Genomic DNA, 9,481 nt, shown 5'->3' with positions numbered 1-9,481 from the left:
AAATGTTTCAAAATAATAACTAAGTATATTCATTCATGATAAGATAAGATAGGTTTATTCAATTTCAACGAATGACCTAAGGTAGGTCAACGAGACTACTCAAAAGTGGCAACACAGAGTGGGAGTGCAAAGGTCAATATCTAAGCATAACTAACACAACACCAAAAAGAAGAAATACAATTCTCTAGACACAAGTACAAGGGAAAGAGCCAAAATTCTCTAAATTCCCACTATCAAATGAAGGAGAGGGTGTTCTCCTTTGAAGTTGAAAGGGAATCTCTCTTACCATTTGAGACCAAAAGGAAAGAAACATTGTATAGATGACTAGCCAAAGGAGATGGATCTGGTATGGGGATGTGTCTCTCTTTGGAAGAGGTGGCCCTCTTCCATGTGGTGGTAGGAGGGGGTTTCCTACCAATATGGCATGAACAACAACTCCATGTGGGTCTCACTGCAGGGGGTTAAGTTGTCTCTTGAACTGGAATGGTTCTGCAATTTTCCTGCCTCTTGTTGCCCCTATCTATGAGCACTGGGAAGAAAATTGTGATCCTCCTAGTAGTGTCCTATAAAGGGGGGCGAGGGGAGGGTAGGAGAATATTAGTGGTGGACCTAAGAGCCTCTCCCAAGTATAAGTCTTGGCATCTCTAGGCTAGGTACCAACAAAATGTGGAGAGGGAGTTATGCCACTCCTTGAATATAATAGAAGCGATTGTGTATCTCATTGGAACAGTGACACTTGAACATGGAGTGATCCCCTGTCTCTGTCTCCTATATATTGCATATCCAACATAATGTATCCTCTTGTGACATTTGGTTCTCAACTTCCACCTGAAGCTTATCAGTGCACACTCAAAACTAACCTAAGGGGATCCTAATTCCATGCATAAAGTGTCAAAGAGTGTATTATGTTGACACCTGTTGTATGCATGATTTATTGATGGTATTTTGTTGTTTTATTAACAAAATTGTGATGAACAACAACTTTCTTGGAGCATTCAATTATTGCAGTGAAGAAAGATATCCATCATAAAATGGAAATCAATCACAAATCAGAACAAAATCCTAAAATGCAAGCCCTCATATTTGGGATAGTCACCCTGAAACTTGAAACTCTGCTCAAATAACTTAAATTCCTTTTACAATTCGGTTATCATTTTCAGATATTGTCCTTGTGGAAACAACTATGGATTACCTTTAGCAATATCATTAGGTACCCAGTCTCCTCTGCCTTTAAATCTGTAAACTGGCCATTGAAAATTATGACAAGGAATTTAAATTATTCGACATCAAATTTATGGGTTCATTTTCTTCTTTGGAGCTCCAACTTGCTCCTGTGCCTTGTGCAATGTGTGGGTGTGCCATGCATGCTCTGTGTTTGCATTGGAACTTTTCTGATCTGAATCTGATTTCCCTCAAATCTATGGAGAAGCATTTGGAACAATAAGCGACAAACAGATCTGGACAAACTCAATCCACATTGCATCACCCAAATTATTGGGCTACTACTGCATGATGGATCATGCATCCTTTGTATCATTCATCCCAGTCCAGCAGATGCTGAATGGTGAATCATGCATCTTTTGTATCATTCATCCAAGTTTCAACAAGACTTAGAACTTCAAATTTAGTTTATTTATAAGTGAAAATTTTATGATAGTTATTTTGGTAGTTAATAGGTGTCAAATTTGAATTTTTTTTAGCAAAATTATGTGCCATTTTGGTGCAAGGGGTTATTTGTTGGGTTATTCATCGACCATCAAATAAAAATCACTAATTTAAAATAATAGTTTTTTCATTCTCTGTGTCCCATAAAACTTCCTTGAATATCTTCCTATTTGGTAATGAGTTTCAGTGAGAGGGAAAACAGTTATCACTTTGAATTGGATTGAATCCAAAACTTTACTTATTAATTTTTACAAAAAGATACTAGTTTTCTAATGTCTTAAGTCATATTGACACAACTAATTTGTTTAAAATTATGCAATTTCCTATGTAAAAGAGAATATAGTGAAAATTGCTTCATAAAAATTAATTAATATATTAGTTTTATAATGTCTTAAATCATATTGACACAATTGATTTTGTTTAAAACTATGCAAATTCCTATGTAAAAGAGAAGATGGTGCAAATTGATTCATTAATGGTATTCTGTTATTTGTTAATGGAATTGTGATGAACAACATCTTTCTTGTTTCATGTTCCCAACATTCAATTATTAAGGTGAGGAAAGATATCCATCATAAAATGGAAATCAATAACAAATTAGGACAAAATCCTAAAATGCAAGTCCTCATATTTTGGATAGTCACCGTGAAACTCTGCTCAAATAATTGAAATTTCTCATATATATATAGTGTTACCATTTTCAGATATTGTCCTGTGCAAATAACTATGGATTACCTTTAGCAATATCATTAGGTACTCGGACTCCTATGCCTTTAAATCTGTACTCTGGCCATTGAAAATTATGACAAGGAATTTAACTTGTTTGACATCAAATTTATGGGTTTATTTTCTTCTTTGGAGCTCCAACTTGTGCGTGTGTCTTGTGCAATGTGCGGGTGTGCCATTCATGCTCTGTGTTTGCATTGGAACTTCGCTGATATGAATCTGATTTTGCTCAAATCTGTGGAGAAGCATTTGGAACAACAACTATCTCTCCCTCCTCAACCTTCCCAAGATGCCCCTAAGACTTGGAGGACCAAGCCTTCTCATCGAATTTCATGTTTCGACTCACTATTGTCTTGTTTTTCTAACAAAATGTAGATATTGTAAATTTTGAAGGACTCATTATAGCCAACAATCCTTTTACCATGAGGTAATGCTTCAAGAGAGGTAATGGTCCATAATGACGATTGGTTCTCCTGTGCCAAAGCTAGCAAATTATTTCCTATGAAGATATTGTTCAAAATGGCTTTAGAGAAGACATTGAACTACCTTCCCTCAGAGGTTAAAGAAATGTTAAATTTATGGCATCGGAGGTAGAGTTCAGGGGTAATGTCCCTAAGTTAGGTGGCTGGGGGTTGTTATAGACATCTAGTGATGCACCCTAGGTGATGGTGTTAAAACTTAAACCTAACCCTAGGTGATGGTGTTGAGTGTACCCTCATGCATGGATAATGCTTCCAGAAATAGTGTGCTCAACTAGAGAAGACTAGGTCATTGCATGCATTCAAAGAGCCTTTGAACTGAAAGACAAACTAATGCATGACCTTCTTGGGATCTTTGCTCTGCAACATGTAGTTTTCTCATAGATAATTGGGCCTTCTCTAAATCTAAAATAGGAAATTAGCTAATGATGGTGCATGCATGCATGCTTCCGCCCCCTACAAATCTATCTACATAACAATAACACTCCTCCCAAAGAAAACTATTTCTATGCCTAGCTTCATTTGTTATCAATGTTGCAAACATATATTGAGGCATGGATATGTTGTTACAATTGTGCTATGAGGAAGGAGAATCAACTATTGAGAAAACAAGGTAAAAATATAACACTTGGGATTTGAGATTCTAATAGTAACTGGACCAATTTTTTCTTGCCATCAACTTGGGATTGGCAAGAATTTAACTCACTACAGGAAACCAGAAAATTGAAATTTTGGACAATTTTAGTTATTGATTACATGCTTATTTCCACACCTTATCGAGTTTTGATTGTCAAGTCTGCAATTATTTCCTTGATACCTTTTTAGCATTTTCCCCTTTACTATAAAGTGGTCCTTTACAAAGCAAGTTTCAAGTAAGTATTATTTCAAGAATTGAAAAGCTTCAATTACCTTATGAATTCCTTAAGTTTCATTGTTGTATCTTGTTTTCCATTGTCTTGATATTTATTTGGATACTGGCCTTAAGTTCAAGTGTTATTATGATCCACAAAATACAAGCTTTTTCCTTATTATGGTTTATAGGAATTTGACTATACCTACTATTTATAATGGGTCCATGAGTTGTGCTCATACGCTCCAACTTATTATATTTACATCAACACATTTATTGAAGGTAATGTAACTTAATTGATGAGTGAGAGATAGCTCTTGGCCTCATTGAACATGTTCGTAAGTTAAAAGGAAAAATAAAATTATGAATTTGCAAGGCATTAAGTGCCTTGTTTCTCCCCAACATGTGCTTCATGTAGTTGAACTTTCTGGTCTGTTGTGAAGGTATTGATTTTGTTGGTTGGTTGAACCCCTGTTAATAATAATATTTACCATTTAAAATTTTGTTAATTTAGGGATACTGACATTTTTCTGGATATGTGTTTGCTTTGCTATGTTCTTGTTATATGATATTTTGAATACTATGAGATGTCTATCCTGCACTTGTTCATCTTTTCTTGACCATGTTGGTGCTCAGAACATTGGTAAGAACTAAGAACACTCTTTTTTGTGTTAAGGAGAAGGAAGTAGAAGTTGGATATTTCTATGATCTAGTCTTTCTTATGTTCAAAGGGGTAGCCAGGTAATAGTGAGGCATATTTGTGTATCAAATACTTCAAAGGCCCTAAACTTCTTCTTGACCTTCAAGATTATGATTATTCTCTGGATATATGGAGCCTTGGTTGTAGGTTTGCTAGAATGGTAAGCAACAAAATTAACATTGTTAATAGAACACACTAATTATTCATTCAAATTCCTTACATGAGTAACTTTCCCTATATTAAGCTTTATATATGGTTTTGCTGATGAATTTTTACTGCTTTATTTATTGTTCCAGATATTTTGGAAGGAGCCATTTTTGTGGGCATGATTACCATGATCAATTATTTAAGATAGCAAGGTGAGCCTTATATACCAAATCATTGTGTGTATCTTTTGAAGGGATTTCATTCTCCTTCTTTCATTAGTCTTACATGTTCTCTAGACATGTTGTGGAGAATCTTAGGGATAATTTCTAGATCAATAATGTGAATTGCATATATCTATATTTTAAGTGTCCATTGGTATAACTAGTACAAAATGGCTAATTAGTTACTAAAACAACAACTAAAATTTGCATAGAAATGACTATTTTTCAATCGGTGACCAATAGTAGCTAATTTACAATATCTTATAATGCGGCTAACTTTTAGTTGTTTTTAGTTTAGTCATTAATTGGTTGTCTCAATTTTATCGTGTAGTAGTATATTTAGTCATAAAATTGGTCATTAATTTAATCATTGATTTAATCATTAATTTCGACAATTAATTACCAAACATACAACAAAATATATTACTATATGATCATCCGAGAAAACCAACTAATGACCAAAGGAATATGACCAGAATGTTGGTTGTGTTATAAGACACTGTAAATTAGCTACTAATAATCATATATATGCAAATTTTAGTGGCCATTTGAAACCAATTAATGACCAAAGAAATATGACTAATTTTTTGTCGTGATATAAGATACTGTATATAAGCTACTAATAGTCGTATATATCCAAAATTTAGATTTCATTTGTAATGAAAAATTAATCATTTGCAGTAGTCATTTATATTTTTTTGGGTAGTTTCATATTCATTATATAAATGACTAATTTAGTAGTTTATATTCATTTCATTTATTTTCATTAATAATCATTATAAACAACTAATTTAGTCATATATTCATTTTATTTATGTTCATCATTAATCAATATAAACTACTAATTTAGTAGTTTTAGATTGATTTTATGTGTTCATTATTAATCAACATAAATTAATTAGTATGATTTTGTAACTAAATTAAAAAAACGTCATACAATGTGCATTAATTCATCTAATATGAAAATTCAAAATTACATATGTTAATTAAAATACTAAACTTTATCAAATGCAACTATAAATAATTTCAACCACATAAATTATATTATATGAAATGTCAAGTATTATAGTATGAGTGTCTAACATAACATTGATTGGACTACAATTTACACACGAAATGTTGTTTCATCACTACAAAACATTAGCACTGTGTTTCCAAGTCATTTCAGGTGAATTCACCAACTATGAAGACTTGAACATCAGTCTCTACGTGTGTGTCTTATTCAAGATATTGGCTTTAATGGTATCACTAGAATGGTTATCTTCTTTCTCTTTTTGCATTTATCACTCTAGTGTTAGTGTTCACTATTCTCCTCTTTCTTCAAATCCTACTGCTTAGCATCAATATTGAGTTCCTTTTCTGAAAACAAAAGAAGATACAATCCAGAGTTTAAAACATGAAAGACGATGAACACTAGAATATAAAAGGAAGAAGACTATAAAGGATTTATATTACATATATCTCAACATCAACAATGTTAAAGCCATTCTTCCCCATAAAACTAAGAAACTCGAATAATTTTTCTTCAGTTGAGCGATAGTGGCCCGTATGTGGCGACATGACCTGTATAAACAAATAAACATCACCATAGAAAAGAACACCTTAGTAACATAGTATTCAACCTTCAGGGAAAGCTTGGGCACAATCATGCTAACTAAGTTACATGATAAAAAACTCAAGTTGTAAATAACTTGTGAAAACAAATAACTGAGGTGTGATGTCTAATCCTTGTCATTGTATTTGCAATGCCAGTTTGTTCTCTAATGCATGAACTTGGTCAAATATATAAACAACATGTGCTCAAATAATAAGATGAAAGTAAAATTTTTTAATAGTCAAGAAAATATTTCAACTTAAACCTGGGCTTTTAGCCCCAAAACTGCCCTTGGGGGATCTTGCAACCAACAACAGTAAGGGGTTACACTATTAGTATAGTGACCTAACACTCCACACTTTGTGACAGACAGTGAGAAGATGTTCGTGGAGTATGAGAATTGCAAGGTAATTGATGCAAAATAAGTTTCTTCTTGTTTTTTTGTTGTGTTGTTATTCATTTGTTTTCCTTGTAATGTGAGAGAGAATAATTGAAAATCACACTCTTTTTTAAATAAAACCCTCAATATTTCATCACCATACACACTTGGCATAAATGTAGGTGGAGCTTTGATGTTTTGCTGGAACGTGGCATAAATGTAGGTGGAAATTTGGTGTTTTGCAAGGTTCTAGCTAGGTAGAAACCCTGTTATATCAAGGTTCCAAGAAATTCTGTTTGGTTCTTAACCCTTTCTCTCATGAAATTGTGAAATGATTTCCTAGTCACTTCCATCTTACTAGTATGCATATCATACACCCTCGAGGTTGATTTTGGGTTGTGTTGGTTTGTATGAAATTGTATATTTTGTGCCCTAAGTTATTTTTTTGGTTTTTTATTAAATTGAGTGTTGATTTAATGATTAAAAAGAAAGATGAGCATTGCTAAGCATAGGTTATGCTAAATATCTATTTGTTTGTGTTTTCTTTTTCATTCTACTTATCAAGGACTGGAATTGAATCATTATTTATTGTAAATTGAAGCTTCTATTGGTTGATAAGAAGATCACAAATGCAAGAGACATGATCACAGTATTAGAAGATGCCATCCATGGGAGGTATCCCATTTTGATCATTGTGGAGGACATTGAACAAGAAGCTTTAGTTACTATTGTTGTCAACAAACTCTGGGGTGCATTGAAGGTTGGTGCTTTGAAAGCTCATGGATTTGGAGAGAGGAAAATCCAATACTTGGATGTCATTGCCATATTGACCGGAGGTACTTTTTTATTTGAGCTACATTACTGAGATAACACATTATGACATTCCTTTTGTTTGATTTTTATCTTTTCTTATCGAGATAACACATTTCTTTAAAGGGTGCTAGCTCAATGGAAGAGAACCTTCCCTGCAAGCAGGAGGTTGGTGGTTCGATTCCATCACACCCTAACATGATTTAGTCATTAAAGAAACAAAAGATTCACATTTTATATTTTTTTTCTAAAGATAATTTTTTATTGTTTCTAGAGAGACAATAACTGGGATTAAAGACATATTGTCTCTATAGAGACAATATGTCTTTAATTGTAGCTATTGTCTCTTGAGAGACAAAAATGAATTGTCTCTTAAGAGACAATAATACATGTATTCTATATTGTCTTTGTAAATAAGAAAATTTAAGATGATAATTTGAGACTCTTTTAAAGACAATATTTAAGAAAATTTACGATTTTTTTTTGTCTCAAGTTAAGACAAAATGAATTGTCTCTTAAGAGACAATAATACATATATTCTATATTTTCTTTATAAAGACAATTTTTTAAGACAATAATTTGAGACACTAGCTTAAAGACAATATTTAAGACAATTTACAAGTTTTTTTTGTCTCAAGTTAAGACAATTTACTCATAAATTGTCTTAAACCCCCCTTCTGTAGTATTGCGCTAATTTTAATATTCAATCTGCATTACAATATCTAGTTTTTGATGTGTTCCGGAAACAAATTTTCTAGAATTGCTACGAGTTTTGTCCACCAGTTTTCCCTTCCCAATTCTTGCCTAAGATACACCTATATCCAATCCATTTTTTTCTTTGAACTCTACCAATAGAAGGATTATTAGCTGCAGAAAAAAAAATAGGACAGAATAAAATAAACACACAGAATTACTCGATGTCTGAATGTAGGTAGAATGAGCTCTCCTTCATTCAAATCAGTGAAACAGTCAATGAAACCAGGATTGCTTAAAAGATGGATACTATGTCACAAAAAACTGAAAATTAAACTAACCTTCGCATTGTCATCTCATCTACTGGGCATTTCTTTTACAATGAATTCCAATAATCAATGTCTTTCATTCTCCACAATGCTCCATGTACGATGAATCTATTCACAAATCATGGCCTGTAATTTCTTTTTAATACACTAGGGGAGGGATGCCATTACCTATGTTCCCTCCTATCCAGGTAAGCCGCCGACATGGAGACATCTGTGTTTTCATACGACAGATGTCAAGTGGGTCCTGCCACATGTTGTGGTGGGTGGGTGTATTTAATATACCATCTAATATGTTGTTTAGGGTTTCACTTTGCGTGTTTTGTGGCATGTCTTAATTTCCCTGTGTTATTTCGTTCAGTTCTGGTGTGTGTGTAATGCGCTTCGCCGGTGATGGCTCCTCTCGGCTCTAGTATTGGTTCACCTTCTCTGCCATTCTGGAGCTTCTCATCGGGCAAGGTTGTTTGTAGTGGTTCATTTCTCGTTTAGGGTTTATGGTATGGTTTCTTTACCATGCATGGCATTGTTGTTTGTAGTGGTTTGTTTATCGTTTAGGGTTTAGGGTGTGGTTGCTTTATCTGTTTCATGGGGGGTTTAACGAAGTCATTGTTGTTGTTCATTATGCACTCTCAAGGGTTTACAAATACCTTTGTTGTTGTTTCATCCTCGTTGCCTATTATTTGGGAAGGAGACAGTGGGAGATTCTAACAAGTTTGGTGGTCGACATGCAATTTTTGAGGTCCATGAAGGTAAATATGGAAATTCATGGGTTTTATTTCGAATATGTTGTAATTTTTTGTAGGCTTTTGCCCAAATGTTATTTTTTCTTGTGTTTTCAAGTTTATATTGCAAGGAATTTGTGTGGATGTCGCAAAAGAGGTATGGCGAGGT

General features: G+C 33.5%; 1 long non-coding RNA gene across 1 annotated transcript; it reads left to right on the top strand.

The window, feature by feature from the left end:
• Positions 1-6,732: 6,732 nt before the first annotated feature.
• LOC149255481 (uncharacterized) lies at positions 6,733-7,453 on the top strand. Its single transcript, XR_016266377.1, has 2 exons — positions 6,733-6,789; positions 7,363-7,453. It is a non-coding gene; the product is annotated as an uncharacterized LOC149255481 (long non-coding RNA).
• Positions 7,454-9,481: the final 2,028 nt, after the last annotated feature.

The sequence above is a fragment of the Pinus tabuliformis genome, chromosome 7 (genome assembly GCF_031772625.1).
Source record: "Pinus tabuliformis cultivar Carrire ecotype Pingquan chromosome 7, CPIR1, whole genome shotgun sequence".
Classification (NCBI taxonomy): Eukaryota; Viridiplantae; Streptophyta; class Pinopsida; order Pinales; family Pinaceae; genus Pinus; species Pinus tabuliformis.
The sequence above is the reverse complement of the archived record's forward strand: the minus strand, read 5'-3'. Positions and strand labels throughout refer to the sequence as shown.